The following is a 15,437-nucleotide window of genomic DNA, read 5'->3' as shown; positions in this document are numbered from 1 at the left end:
TCTGCCTGCCTCTTCCTCCGCCTCCTGAGTGCTGGGATTAAAGTGCCGCCACACCTTGCTGCCAAATTGTAATTTTATGTCAAAAGAAAATTCTGAGGGGCTGGAGAGATGGCTCAGCGGCGAAGAGCACTGGCTGCTCTTCCAGAGGACCTGGGTTCAATTCCCAGCACCCACATGGCAGCTCACAACTGTCTGTAACTCCTGTTCCAGGGGACCTGACACCCATGGCAAAAGACCAATGCACATTAAATAGAAATAAATACATTAAAAAATATAGATGGATACATGTTATGACTTAAATATGAACCATGCCCATAGGCTCATGTGCTGAATGCTTAGCTCCCCTGCTGGTGGTGTGATTTTAGAAAATTCTGGAAACTTTAAGAGATGGAGCCTAGCTGGAAGAAACAGTACACTCGGAAGTGTGACTTTGAAGGTTATACAGGATCTCCAGTCTTTTCCTCACTCTCGGCTTCCAATCTGCCATGAAGTGAACAGCCTCCTCCCCACACTCCTGCTGACCAAGCCCGTGAGGCTGCACAGCCACAGACGGATCCCTCTGAGATCATGAGCCGAGATACATCTTTACTAAGTTGTTCCTTCAGGAACTCTGGTTAGTTGTACTGACATAGTACAATTCATGACTAGTAAAAACAGTTAATTTGGGCTGGAGAGATGGCTCAGCGGTTAAGAGCACTGCTTGTTCTTCCAGAGGTCCTGAGTTCAATTCCCAGCAACCACATGGTGGCTCACAACCATCTGTAGTGAGATCTGGTGCCCTCTTCTGGCCTGCAGGGGTGTGTGCAGACAGAACACTGTATGCATAATAAATAAAGAGGAATTAAAAAAACAAAACAAAACAAAACAAAACACCAAAACAGTTAATTCATCCCCCTAGTCCAGGAAATTCTAGAGTGTATGCTCCAGGATGCAATGTCTTACATAGTAGACCATGAACTATAAAAAGAAACAGAAAAAAAAAAAAAACAAGAAAAACTGTAAAACTATGGATAATTTAAATGAATAGATTAAAAAAATTATGAATAGAGAGAAGCTAGTGTGGTGATATATTGTGTACCATAATAAAATTTGCCAGAGAACAGAACAAGCCACTAGATTAAACATAGAGACCAGGCAGTGGTAGCACACACCTTTAATCCCAGTACTTGGGAGTCACACGCCTTTAATCCCAGCACTTGAGATCTCATGCCTTTGCTTGGGAAGCACACACGCCTTTAATTCCAGCACTAAGAAGGAAGTGTTGGTTGGGCAGAGAAAGGTGTGAGGAGACAGGAACTGAAGCTTTTTCAGCAGAAGCCCTTTCCGGCTGAAAGGCTTTTCAGCTGAGGAGTCCTAGAGGTACGACGTGGCAGTGGTTTGTTCCTTTGTCTGTCTGATCTTTCACCATTTACCCCAATATCTGGCTCTTGTTTTTATCTATCTATCTATCTATCTATCTATCTATCTATCTATCTATCTATCTATCCATCCATCCATTTAAAAGACCATTTAGACTTCGTGTTACAAGCTAGGCCCAGTGACATGGACCTAGCTTTGGAAGACTGAGGCAGGGGGATCGTGAGTTCAAGGCTAGCAACAGGAATGTCTACTGTGCTCAAGAGGAGGCCAGCTATGGAGAGAGAAAAGAGCTGACAGAAATGAGCATCGACCTGTGTGGTTTACCAACTGAGGACCAGATGGGTGATGGATGTGGCCGTGGATGCCTGCACACTCAGATGATGATTGGGGACCAAACACCCATCCTTAAGTCCAGATCTCGGCATTATGTAAGTACTTGAAGACTTAGATACACTCTCAGGGAAGGTAGGGAGATCCCGAATTAATTCTCAGAAGACAGGCTGCATTAGAATAATTTCAGCCACATGCCATGGTAAACTCAATTTCATTTGTTTTAACTAATTTGGAAATTGGTTGGGTCCCTAGGGCACTGGGAGGAGGGCTGGCTTTGATTTAGTTTAAACCAGGAACTCCGGTATGTTTTCCTTTTATCTTCGCCCTTATTTCCCCAAATCCAGAGGTGGCAATATCAGCTCGGGGTCCGTGTGTCCCACACCCTGCAACCTCCACAGAGAACGAGACTGTCATTGCCTGCACTTTATTCCACAAGGAAACATCCCACAGCCCAGCTGTTAGCCCCTGGAAAATCCTTATACCACAGCCCAAAGTCTCAGGGTGTGTGTTGTGGGGTCGGGGGGTACCTAATTACAGTGATTGTCAAGTTAGTCTCACTGTTCAGCCTGGATTCACCGATAACATCCTCCAATAACCAGGCTCAGCACCACTGCTCAGTGCAGCCTCACCCCTTCCATGTTTCTTTTACTTACAGTGACTTTGCTTCAGGGCCCATCATTCTCTCCAATGTTCATTTTGTCTTTCTCTTCCCTTCCTCCTCTCTCTGACCTTCAGGAACTCGAATCCCACTAGTTCCACAGAGTTAGGTGTGGATTTTAGGGACTGGGGTGGGTAGTTCAGGGGGCAATGCTCACCTACTGTGTTCAACGCTTAGTTCTGCAAAAGAGAAAGAAAATAAAGTTAGAAAAATAAACAAGTGTCACCCCCAGGCCAGGTTCAAGCTCCCACCCACAGAGCAGCTGTTTGGCTGTCCTGAACAGTTCAGTTCACCCAGAACCAATAGCAAATGCTTGGGTAAGGCCGGAATTACAGCTCAGTGTTTTGTCTACAAGTGGTTTGTGTACAAGGCTCTAGGTTCAGTTCCTAGCACCAGAAACAAAAAACAAAAACAAAACAAAAAAAACACAAACAAAACAAAACAAAACAAAACAAAACAAAAAAACACCAAAAACCAAAACCAAACAAAGAAACAAAAAAGAGACTTTGGGTAAAGTGTGTAGCCTCCTTGTTTCAGGGTCTCAACAGAGTCATTGCTCTGCCTGGCTGCCCACATGCCTGCGCTGGTCACGTGACTCTCAGCCGATCACAGCAGACATTCACTGAGCCTTGATGCCCACATTCCTAAAATGGGAGTAGTAATATCTCCCTCGAAGGGTTGACATTTCCAAAGTAACACGTGCATACCACTAGGAAATTCCAAAGAATGAAGACAGGCATAACATTGAAAAGAGGCTGAGGATGTGGAATGTTTGCCCAGCATGCAGAAGGCCCTGGGTTTGATGCCCAGACCCACATAAACCAGGTGTGGCACAAAAGCCTGTAATTCTGGGCCCTTGGGAGATGGAGGCAGGAGAATTAGAAGTCCAAAGTCATCCTTAGCTACATAATAAGTAGGGGACAGCCTATCTTAAAACAAATCATAACAAAGTTTTCGAAAAGAGAACTCAGGCTGTGTATCCTGGCACACACCTTAAATCCAGCGCTGGAGAGGCAGAGGTGGATCTCTGAGTTTGAGGCCAGACTGGTCTGCAGGGAAACCCTGTCTCCAGAGGGGGAGGGAAAAAAGGAGGATGCCAGGCGGTGTTGGTGCACACGTTTAATCCCAGCACTCGGGAGGCAGAGGCAGGCGGATCTATGTGAGTTCGAGGCCAGCCTGGTCTACGGAGCGAGATCCAGGACAGGCACCAAAACTACACAGAGAAACCCTGTCTCACCGCCCCCCCCCCAAAAAAAAGGAGGAGTAGGAGAGGAAGAAGAAGCAGAAGCAGCCACCACCGCCATTTCTAGGATGATCCTAGATACGTTCCATTTTCTCACTCACAGACTGTCTTGGCTTTGTCCGTTTATGAAGCACCCATGTCTCATAACAGTTGCTATAAAAGAAATAATAATCTTCCTGTTTGTGAGCGTTTTTCGTTTTCGCATTTATTTTTACCATCGCTAATAATGACTATCAACTCATTTTATTTGAACATCTTCAAGTCACAAATTCACTTTGAACTCGGGGGCAAAAATACCTTTGAGTCTTCAGTGGAACTCAGCAGGTTCTGAAGATGCTGTGTTTCTCTTCCCTCAAGAGCATTCTAAAAATGCTTTGAAGTGGTAAGATGGAGGAAGAGAAAAGCGGTCTCCTCTCCAGTGTGGAGGTCCCCAAGGGAAGGTGGTGTTAGAATGGAATGTTACTCTTGAAGGCTCAGGGTAGACGCTAATCTACAACAGTGTTTCTCAACATGTGGGTCGCGACCCCACGACAAACCCTCTTATCTCCAAAACTACATTACGATTCTTAACAGGAGCGACATCACAGGCATGAATTAGCAATGAACGTAATTTTATGGTTGAGGGTCACCGCAACATGAGGAACTGTTGTTAAAGGGTCAAGGCATTAGAAAGGTTGAGAATCACTGATCTAGAGAGAAAGAGAAACAACTTTTCCCAGGACAGCCCTGCTCCTCACTGGTTCGCCCTGTCCTTTCTCAGGGCTTTGTCCAGAGCAGCTGTGGTCTGGTTGGTCCCTCTGAGATCTCACTGACTCCAAGTGGCTTTCCTGACTCTGTGGCTGCAAAGGGATCCATCCACTGGAGGGTGCTTCAAATTTGTTCATTAGGATATGGCGCCCTCTGCTGGCTTCTAGGAATCACCACACAAGGATTGTGGGATTAGGACACAGACAGGCTTACTCTTCCTTGTAATGGAGAAAGAGCCAGACTTGGAATGCAAAACTAGCACTCAGCTCCCCAGGACCAGAATTTTGGCCTTCCTGGAGCACACCATTGTTGGAAAAAATGCCAAAGACTGACAAGTTGCAAGACCATGGCCTCTAGCCTCTCAGGAGCACCAGTCACAGGACCCCTAGCTAAGGGTGAGAGCCTAGCTTGAGTTGTCCTTTGTGGTACTCAGGGACATTGGATCCTGTTGCTCCTCCTGGAGGCCCTCCCTTTCCCCCTCAAAGCATGGATGAGTTTAACATCTGGGCATAGTTCCTGTTCCTCCAGATGCCGTCACCACTGGATTCTTAATGTGTTTTGCCGTTATCTCTGTTCCACTTAAACTATTACGACTTATCCCTTATTCTTCAAATTGTCTCATTTTAACATAAAGTTCCAAGGCAGTTCTTTGGGAACTACCCTCATTTAGTGCAGGAATATTTGATCCTCGTCCTAAATTCTTCACTTAAAAAACCACATTGGTCTAGAGAGATGCTGGGCAGTTAGGAGGACCTGAGTGTGGTTCTCAGCAGTCCGTCAGGATGCTCACAACCACCGGTAACTCCAGCTCCTGGGAATCCAATGCCCTCCTCTGGCCTCTGCAGGCAAGGGCACTCCCGTGATATAGGCACACTCAGACATATACTCATAGGCATACATAGAAATTTAAAATAATAAAATTTGTCTGAGTGTGGTATTTTGTCCTGGAATTCTGGCATTTGAGATGGAGGAAGGAGGATTGGAAATTTAAGGCTAGCCTAGCTACATAGCAACTTTCAGGCCAGTCTGGGTTATATGAGATCTTGTCTCAATAAAGTAAAATAATAAAATATTTTGGGGGAAGATATCTAGTATCTTTTTTTTTTTTTTTTTGATAGGATCTCTCTACATAGCTCTGGTTATCCTGAAACTCACTATGTAGACCAGGTTGGCTTCGAACTCACAGAGATCCACCTGGGTCTGCCTCCAGAGTGCTGGGATTAAAGGCATGCACCACCATGCCTGGCTCTAGTATCTTTCGGTATTACCCTTTCTCTGTGTCTTCAGGATACTATCCGTACACAGATCTGGGGATTTGGCCCTGGAAATTAAGATTCTCATGGGAGGCACAGGCCAGCTAGTTTTCTGCCTAAATTTTCAGAGCTGATAAGTGATTTTTTTTTCTGAATTTGATCAAACTCTGGTGTCTTAGTTAGGGTTTAATTGGGGTGGCTTGCTTACAGTTCTGAGGTTCAGTCCATTATCATCATGGTGGGACATGGCGGCATGCAGGCAGTCATGGTGCTGGAGAGGTAGCTGAGTGTCCTACATCTTAGTTTTCAGGCAACAGGAAGTGGTCTGAGACGCCGGGGCGATATCTAGAGCATGTACAAGACCTCAAAGCCCACCTCCTCCAAGTGACACACTTTCTCCAACAAAAGCCACACCCACTCCAACAAAGCCACACCTCCTAATAGTGCCACTCCCTTTGGGGGCCACCACATCTAGCTATCTGTAAATTCAACTGATAAGATCTTGCTTGCCTTCTGAAATTTAAAGTAAAATGACCCAAAGTGGTAGGTAAGCTGTAATGGTGGAGGCAGGGTCTGAGCAATAGGATATTTGGTGTGCCAGGGAAGCAAGACAGTGGGCATGTGAGAGCAGTAACTGGGACTTCTTGTGACAAAGGCAGGGTAGATGTGGGGTATGAGCACACCAGAAGCTCAGGGAGGGACAGTCAGGAGGAGGGACGTTCCCGAGCACGCCGGGTATCTCGTGGTTCACTTTGGACAGTCCATCACTCATGGGGTCTCCATGGCAACCTGGTTTGGATTGGGTGGCTTGTGTGGGGGATGACAGTGTGGGGGAGACAGATCAGGCAGGGAGAGGGTGTGTGTGTGGGGGGGAGAGGTTGGGGTAGGATCACAAGCTGGAATGATCATCTCACTCCTGATGGTGATTGCGGCTCTGATTTTCTCTTTGCCCAGCACTGAATCCATGTAAACACAGAGCTGAACCGCCCAGGTTCCTCTTCAAGGAAGGGGTTTCTCACGAGCTGCCAGGAGTGCAGTGAGCAGATGTAGGTCTCCAGTCATCAAGGTCCTCCAGAATCAAAGTCTCTCCGTGGCAGGAAACATCTCTTACCCTTTCTGGGGCTGCCCACGTAGCCAATGATAAAGACGGCAAAGGCATGACCATTTTAACTTGGCAAGGGGCTCCTGGGTTGGGGACCAGCTGAGACTTTGTGTATCTAACCCTATCCCTTCCCATCTTTATACAGATGTTGCTCCAAGCAAACCTCTCATACCCCAAAGTCATCTCAACATTTAAATCGACAGAACCCATTCTGTTGCTGATCCATTTTACAGGCTCAAGATGCAAGAGTGATTCTCAGTGTGAATCCAAAATGTGTGCTTTACCTGGCTCACTGGGTGAACCACCCTCTGGCCATGGGAGGTTCACCTGGAATGGAGGCACCGACTGAGGGGAGCATGAGGTTGGCCTGTGGGGCTCGGTGACTGCCTTCCTGCGTGGACTGGGCCCTTACACAGTCAGAACGAATAACTGGGGACCACAGGCTGAAGGGCAGAGAAGAACTGATCAGGGCTGCGGCAGGGGTATTAGGCCCTTGTCCTGTTCACTTAGTGGCTCCACAGACATTTACGAAGCTCATGCTCTGGGTCAGGCCCGTGCTAAAGGGGTCTCTGAACATGACTGTCCCCGAAGGACACTTAGCCCTGTGAACTTGCAACATTTTCCTAATTAATCCCCCACTTATTGGTGGGTTCCCCCCCCCAATGAAATAGCTGATGTTTTGATAACAAAAATTAGCAAGGTTGGGGATGGGCTCAGTTGGTAGAGTCCTCGCCTAGCATGTAGAAGGCCCTGGGTTCAATTCCCATCATTTCGTAAACCTGGAATGGTGATGCACACCTATCATCCCAGCACTGGGGAGGTAGAGGCAGGGTGGGCTAGAAGCTCAAGGCCATCCTTGACTATCTGGCTGACATGAGACTTTGAAAAAAAAAAACCTTACATTTTAGGCTCTTTACATCACTTGGCATTATTTTATAGTGAATGTTCCTGGTTCCAATACAATATGCATACTTCACATTTTAAAGCCTGAGAAATTTTGTTTTTTGTTTTTTTCTTTTTCTTTTTCTTTTCTTTTCTTTCTTTCTTTCTTTCTTTCTTTCTTTCTTTCTTTCTTTCTTTCTTTCTTTCTTTCTTTCTTTCTTTCTGTTTTGTTTTTCAAGACAGGGTTTCTTTGTGTAGCTTTGTGCCTTTCCTGGAACTCACTTTGGAGACCAGGCTGGCCTTGAACTCACAGAGATCAGCTTGGCTCTGCCTCCCGAGTGCTGGGATTAAAGGTGTGCACCACCACCGCCAGGCTGTTTTTGGTTTTTTTTTCAAGACAGGGTTTCTCTGTGTAGCTTTTGTGCCTGTCCTGGACCTTGTTCTGTAGACCAGTCGGGCCTCAAACTCACAGAGACCCTCCTAACTCTGCCTCCCTAGTGCTGAGATTAAAGGTGTGCACCATCACTGCCTGGCCTCTTCGTAATTTTTTAATGGGGGGGGGGGATCTGAGACAGGATTTCTCTGTGGCTGACACCTGTGTAATATTCTATCAAGTGGTCCAGCCATACTTGTGTATAAACATGGCTACTTCCAGCTATTCAAACACCCAAAATGTACTTATAGTCATAGTTTCACATATAGACAGGGTTTCCCCCTTTTTAATAGCTTCTTTGGGGGCTGGAGAGATGGCTCAGAGGTTAAGAGCATGGGCTGTTTTTCCAGAGGACCAGGGTTCAATTCCCAGCACCCACATGGCAGCTCACAACTGTCTGTAACTCCAGTTCCAGGGGAAGAACAGCTTCTTTTGAGTGTCAATTCAGAAGTCCTGTGAGGTGTCTGACCACTTTTGGTGGTGCAGTCTCCAGAAAGCAAGACCAGATGTGCAGCTCCACCCCCAATACACAAGGGCTTGCTCCACACATCCTCAAGACTTTAGTTTTGTAGACCCAAAACTGTATTGCTAACCACACAAACCGGAGTTCATTCTACCTTCACATTTCCGTCCCGTGGACACTCTTGTCTTTCCTAAGGAAGAGTGTGCCTTTTGCCAGGAGATGGCGCTGTGGCCCTGTGCTAGGACTTCATGAGGGGAGGCTTTTGGAGTTAACCAGGGTGTGGAGTTAATGGAGGCCTGGAGAGGGCCCAGCCTAGGAATGTGAGGGACTCTCCAATTTCTTATCTAAGCTCAGAAGACCCGGTTGTGTGAGGATACACCACTCTCCACTAAACCGCCCTGGGTTGTTCTTCCCTGCAGGATATCACCCCCTTTCTAGTAATTCAACAGCTCTCAGAAGGTATGAAAGGTCATCCTGAGATTCAGCTCAAATCCTCTAACACATTCAGAAGCAAAGGGGTGAGACATGCGTAAACCCAGTCTAAATGCTGTATTTCCTACAAAGCAGATTTAAAGTGCTGTGAGCTACTGGGAAATGGAGGGGTTGCTTACAGGTATCAAAGGTCTTGGGGGAAGTTGGGGTTGAATGGGGCTGGCTGAGACTCGAGGTCAGAGAAGGGGAAGTGGGTGGGCCAGGGCTGAGGGTTTGACCACGAGCTACTTGGATGGCCAGGACTTTCCCAGGGGACAAAATGAGAGATAAGTAAGAGCCAAACTGGACTGGGGCAGGAGGATGCCAAGTTACGCGCAGGTTGTATCTGGCAAGCCAACCAGTGCCAATGGAAGTTTCATGGCAAGAAGGTGGTGGGATGGGGTTTGGGCATCAGCAAAACTGGCCTGGGGTTTGGCTCACCCGGTGTTTTTCATCCTGCTTTCTAGAACACAGTTCTATTATTGACCTCTCACGAGGGGTCGACAGGTATGCCCACTGTCTGCCTCCTGGGGTGGCCCTTACCTTGGCTTCAGTGAAACTGCTAAGCTCTTTGTCTTTGGTCCGGTCCGCAGCCTCTCCTCTGTCTCCTCCACATCCTCATCTCTCACTGAGCCATGACTGATGACCATTCCTCAAGGCTACTCTCAACCCCGTACTGTCCTCTGGGAAATCCACAGTAATTGCACCCTACATCACAATGACTCAGCCCATGTATCTCACTAATTGTACCCTACATCCCTCTGCTCCAGGCCCGTATAGCTAACTGCTTGCCAGATAAATCTTCACGGATGTTCGCTTTTGGAAGCATCTCGAATTCACAACCTTGCCCAAAGTCGATCCCCCTTGAGCAACCTCTGAGGATGAATGACACCAGCATCCATGCTGTGAGGGCTTAAGACTCTGAGGCATCCTGAGTTGCCCTTTGGCTTTTTCTCCTGGTCCACTCCAGGCCCCTGACACAGGTCGCCATGTCCTCTTCCCTCTTCCCCTCTGCCACACATCCAGGTCCAAGCTACATTGTTTTGACAGCCAGCCACAGAGCCTTGTAACTGGTCTTCTTGCTCCCTGTAACTTGGGCTGTTCTCTGATCCTGCCTCCACAGTGAGGGTCATAACCCATCTTCTCAAAGCATAGGAATGGCCAGGCCCTACTGCCCCAGTGAAATCTCCAGGGGTTTCCTACATTGACTCCCCCCCTTTTGCTCCTGTCACCCCATTTTGTGTGGCTAAGCAGTAAAGAATGGATGTTGGAGAAGAAAGGGGGTTATCTCTGGACTTCTGGGAAAACCAAAAAGAAGATACCCATAATCCTCAACCTCCTAACTTCATTAGATGTTTCTCTAGAGGATACAGGCAGGCCTCCTTAAAGGTCATCCCCGTTTCCTGCAGTCCCATGAGGCTTTCATAGACTTGCTTCAAGGACCATGTAGAACTCAAAGATGGCCCATATTAAAGATGGAGGGGTATTTCTAGGCTGGATTCGTGGTGCGTTCAAACCTCAGCACTGAGAGAAAAGTAAGGGAATGAATTTCTACCTTTCTGTACAAATAAAATCTGACCATGTGTCTACATAAACACACACACTTTTTCCCCAGTGAAAATAATGAATACAGAAAAGAAAACAAATGTACAATTAATTGCACACCAATGAAATGAACTTCCACGAAAAGACACAGACTTTCGCTAGCGATTCCTCTCCACAGGCTCCTCGAGATACAACTGCCTCCTCTCAGCCCGAGAGCAACTACCCCAAACTTTTATGTGGTGAGTAGCTACTTACAAACTGCTCTTGGCTCACCCCACTTACCAAGGTTTGCCTTCATGAGGGCAAGAAAGTTCTCTGCATCCACTAGACATCTTTCTTTGGATCTCATTTTTATGGGCTAGTCATATGCAGTAGGATGCTCTTCCGAGCTCCGGGGCATCCCAACCAGAGGGAAACATGAGATGGTCCCTTCCTGTACACTGTGCTGCTTGTCTTTTTTAGCCCTTCAGGCCTATAAAGTACCCACCTGTGTGGGCTGTACCCCATTCAGCTTTCCACTCTTCATTTCAGAACAGTATACATTATACGAAATAGTCAGTGCTTTATTATAAATCAAGTGAATAATGTAAGGGTTCTGAGCATGCCCATGAGATGTCAGGCCAAGCTCCTGCACTCAATGGGTTAGTTGTATTGAACGCATTGTCCACGCAGGATAGATTCGGCTGATGGAGGGTTTATCTACAGCCTCGTGGTAAGTTGAGCATTTATAATTTGCCTGCCCTGTAAACGCTGGAGCACAACTTTGCATCTTTTGTTCTTTATACGTGTTAGGTCTCTTGTCCTATGGAGATCTCCCTCCATCTCCTTTTCTTTCCATCGACAATGGATTTGGCCGGTAGCACATCACTGCTTTTGAAACAATAATTTTAAAAAAAAATCACTTCCATGACTAGAAAGCTTTTCTTCATCTGATCACGCCGAGTCCCTGAGCCTAATCGCTTTGTTCTGCCACAAGTTCACTGACCCCCACCTGTCCCCCCTCTGTACTCAGGACTTCCACAATGGCTGTTCCCTCTGCTTAAAACACCATTCCCTCCTTGTGCCTCCCGATGGTCTTCTTAGATCTTAGCTGGAACATTCTTCAGAGAAACATCTCCACTCTCTGAGTGGCTCGGTACCCCCCAAGAACCTTCCTGGGTCCTTTCATCCACCCAGGTGCCGTCAAGGCTGGTTGTTTTTTTTTTTTTTTTTTTTTTTGTGAGACACTGTGATTAGTCAGATCCATTACACTAATCCACGTGATTATTCAGAACCGCTGACTCCTCATTATCTAGTTGGTTGCCCAGCACATAGTAGGTGCTTTCCGCTGCCAGGGTGAGAGCATCAACAGCCGGTAACACAGCCCGGACAGAGGCTGGCTCTGAGGACCTGGACTCTGGAGCTCTGACTGACTAGGCTGCCACCCCCACCCCCAGTCAAAACCACAGGAGTTGGACTGTGGGATGCAGCTCCGAGATAACATGCTTTCCTGGAATGGTTGAGGTCCTGAGTTCAAGAAGCAGATCCACTGTCATAAAAAACAAAGACCAGACAACAAAGGAAACCCCATGCAGGGAGACAGCCTGGGACAAGACATTGCAGAGGTTCACGGGCTAACGTCATCTCCTGTTGGGCTGCTGGGGTTGAACTAAGTGGAAGCCAATGTTCCCTGTCCTGTGTTGTCCTTGTGTTGGGAGGACACTGGGACATGTCCTCCCAACACAGCCTTGGTGGGAGGCAGCCCCTCTGTGCTCAGCCCCTGCCCTTTATTTCAAGATTCTTCCAGGCAGGTTCTTTCTCTCTCTGATTGGATTGGACTTGAGAGAAAGGATAGAGATAGGAAGAGGGGAGGCAGGTGGGCTCTGAGGTAGGAGTCTCCGTGGAGACAATGGTTAGGATGGAATCTCCTCGGGAGCTGGGCCTATGAGGCAGGTATGATGAGGTAAACGGTGGACACACTCTCGGGATATATTATACAGGCTATGGAAGTTGAATAGAGCTATCTGGGATACCCAGAGGGAGAAGAAATGATTCTCTCTCTTTTCTTTCTTTTTTCTTCCCTCCATCTCTCTAATGGTCTCTGTTCTTCTGGGTCCCAGAGACCCAGGGCTTGGAGGAATTCTCAAGGCCCTTCCTGAAAAGGAGAGTTAGACCCCATGCTAGAGATGTAGAGAAGGACGGAGGGGAAGAGGAAAGAATGGAGCTTATTGGGAGGGGAAGGTTCACAGGCCTAAATTCCTGGGCTCCTGCAGCTTCAGCCATCCTGAGGAAAGAAAGGGGGGAAAAAAAACAACCCTCAACAGAATGATTTAGAGACCGAATTCTGTGCATGGGGGAGACATGAGGACACAGAAAGGCGGTGGGAGAGAGAATCCAGTAGAGACAGAGGGCTCTGCTTTCGCCTGCAGCGGTTCCGATGTTATCTGTCTCCAGCTGCCTCTCTCTCCCTCCGCAGTCTCCACCTCTGCCCCTCCTTCCTCTCCAACCCCACCGCCAGACACCCAAGTCTCCCCTTCAGGGTGTTTGCACCAGAACCTAGAAGTGGAATGTGCAGGTTCACAGCACCAAGGTGAAGCGATGGGGGAAGGGCTGGAGGCTCCCGATGCCCAGGCTGTCATCTCCAAACTCAAGCTGCCCACTGCTCCACTCCTCCCTTTTCTGTTTGGATCCCATGCAATGTTTCTCTAGACAGGCGTATATGCAGAGGCAGCGTGTGTGTGTGTGTGTGTGTGTGTGTGTGTGTGTGTGTGTGTGCTTTGTGTGTACATGGGTGTGATTGTCAGGGAGGTTGGCATGAATCTCAGCCCCAGCCAGCCCATCAGCTCTCTCTCCATTTGTACCTGCCCCTGAAAATGACCCAGTACTGTGGAATGGGAGGCAAGGGTGCGGTCTCTGTAGGGTGGTACATTTGCCTGGGTCCATCTGATGTATGTGTGAGTGTGCACACACACCTTTAGCTGTTTGTGTGCCCCAGTCCCCATCTCTGCTCTTTGGGAAGATCTACCAGGTAACAGCGGTGACTTGAAACCCCCAGAACCTCCAAACTCCAGTTTCTGAAGGTTTGAGGGGGCACAAAGACAAAAGTCATTGATCTGACTCTGTCCAGGTTCCAGCCCAAGGGCAAAGGGGAGCACCTGTGTGCAGATAGAGAGGTAAGGGAGGATGATCCTGGGATCCCTGGTTTCCAGATGACAAACACAAATACCTTGGGACCAAAGCTCTGGACTAGGGGCTCCAGACCGTCTGTCTTGTCACAGGCTCAGGCCCCAGTCTTCCTCAACTCTGATGCTTCTGCAAGCAATACTTGCCAACTGATTCTGCAGTGGGGCTGGGGGTGGGGGGTGGGGGGATGGACGAAAGGCTTGGAGAGTCCAGGGATGGCTAAAGATTCTGCAAGATCTGGCTGGAGCACATTGCAGGAGGGGTGGAGCCAACTGTGTGTGTGTGTGTGTGTGTGTGTGTGTGTGTGTGTGTGTGTGTGTGTGTGGTGTGTTTAGAGGAAAGGTGGGGGGTAGGGGCAGAAAGGCCGCCTGCGGGGGAGCAGGCTTCTTGGCACACACCCCAGTTTCCTGAGCTGATCCCTGCTCCCTGCCACTGCTCCCAATTCTGTTGTTTCAATAACATCATTTTTATCCACCCCACGGAGAGACAGTGTCTTAGGAGGGGGAGGCAGGGGGCAGGGCTAGGGTAATGGGGGGAGGAGGTGGGGTAACTGAGAGAGCCTGGGGTCTGGAATCAGCACAGACTAGATTTGGGGCGCTCCCTCCTCAGGGCGATCCCAGAGCCCAGGTCCCCTGATGACAAAGACAAATACATTAAAATTCTTGCCTCGGAGAAGAATGCAGGACAGGGAGAGCATTTCATAATCTGCAATAACAGTAGCAGGGTGGGGATAAGGGGCTTGGAACAGAGGCACTGGTTCCCAGGGAGCTGGTCATTGGCCACCTGCAGCCTCCAGGGACCCCCCAAACCTCCTGGCTGCCAGGTTGGCACCAACTAGCTTCAGTATTTACCCAGCCTGGTATATCTTTGAATGTGCAATGTGCTGGCTTGGTACTACCTAATACAAAGGCGGTGTGTGAAATTGCTACGTGCTGGAGCTGTGTGCACGCTAGGGTGGGAGGAACAGAGGTTGGTCCATTATCTGGCTCAGCGCTGCCTCCTCCTCCTCCCCTGCTTCTTTCCTTCCCCAGAGTAACCCACACTCTTCAAATCTCAGTACCCAGGACAAGAACTACACTTGGTGCACCTTTGACACCAGTACCCTGCCTTGGGGCTCCCAGAAAATCCAAGGCCTGATTTTTGTGCCTAGGCTAAGATTTCTCCTCTTCTCTCTCTTCTTCACTCTGCGTTCCCCTTTCCTTCCCCCCGGATCTGCTCCCCTTCCTGATGTAGGCATCTCTGGTCTCCTCCTGCCTCCGTTCTGGCCCCAAGTCTCATCCCCATCCATTTGCCCCGCTCTCTGGACGCAGGACCTTGCCTCCTCTCTGCTCACCAGTGGTGTTTGTCTGTCTTGGCTGTATTCTCAGTTTCCACTTCTAAATTCCTCCCCACCCCAAACGACAAGGAACTTTCTCCTCTGGTGTGAAATTTCTGCCACGTGGGCTTAAGGTCCCCTGTTGAAGGTTGATGGGCCCTCTAGATAGTGGTGGCAGAGAAATTGGCTCCTGCTTCGGAATGTCCGCACCACCTGTCCCTCGGCACTCCTGGGGCACGTCGGGGGGCCTCTGCCCCAGGCCAGAGGAGCAGAGGCTGCCGCCCCGCTGCCAGCCGCTTGGCTTGATGAATGGAACTGTCCCTCCGCCCCACGAGGCCTTTGATCTCCCCCGCGTGGGGAGGGGGTCAGGGGCATCAAAGACATTTTTGTGGCATTAGAGAATCAGATAAACCACCTCACCTGCAGCTGGCTTTCCCACCCCTTCTGCCCGGGCCAAGTTGGGGAAGAAAC

Source organism: Peromyscus maniculatus, chromosome 13 (assembly GCF_049852395.1).
Source record: "Peromyscus maniculatus bairdii isolate BWxNUB_F1_BW_parent chromosome 13, HU_Pman_BW_mat_3.1, whole genome shotgun sequence".
NCBI classification, from domain to species: domain Eukaryota; kingdom Metazoa; phylum Chordata; class Mammalia; order Rodentia; family Cricetidae; genus Peromyscus; species Peromyscus maniculatus.
The sequence above is the reverse complement of the archived record's forward strand: the minus strand, read 5'-3'. Positions refer to the sequence as shown.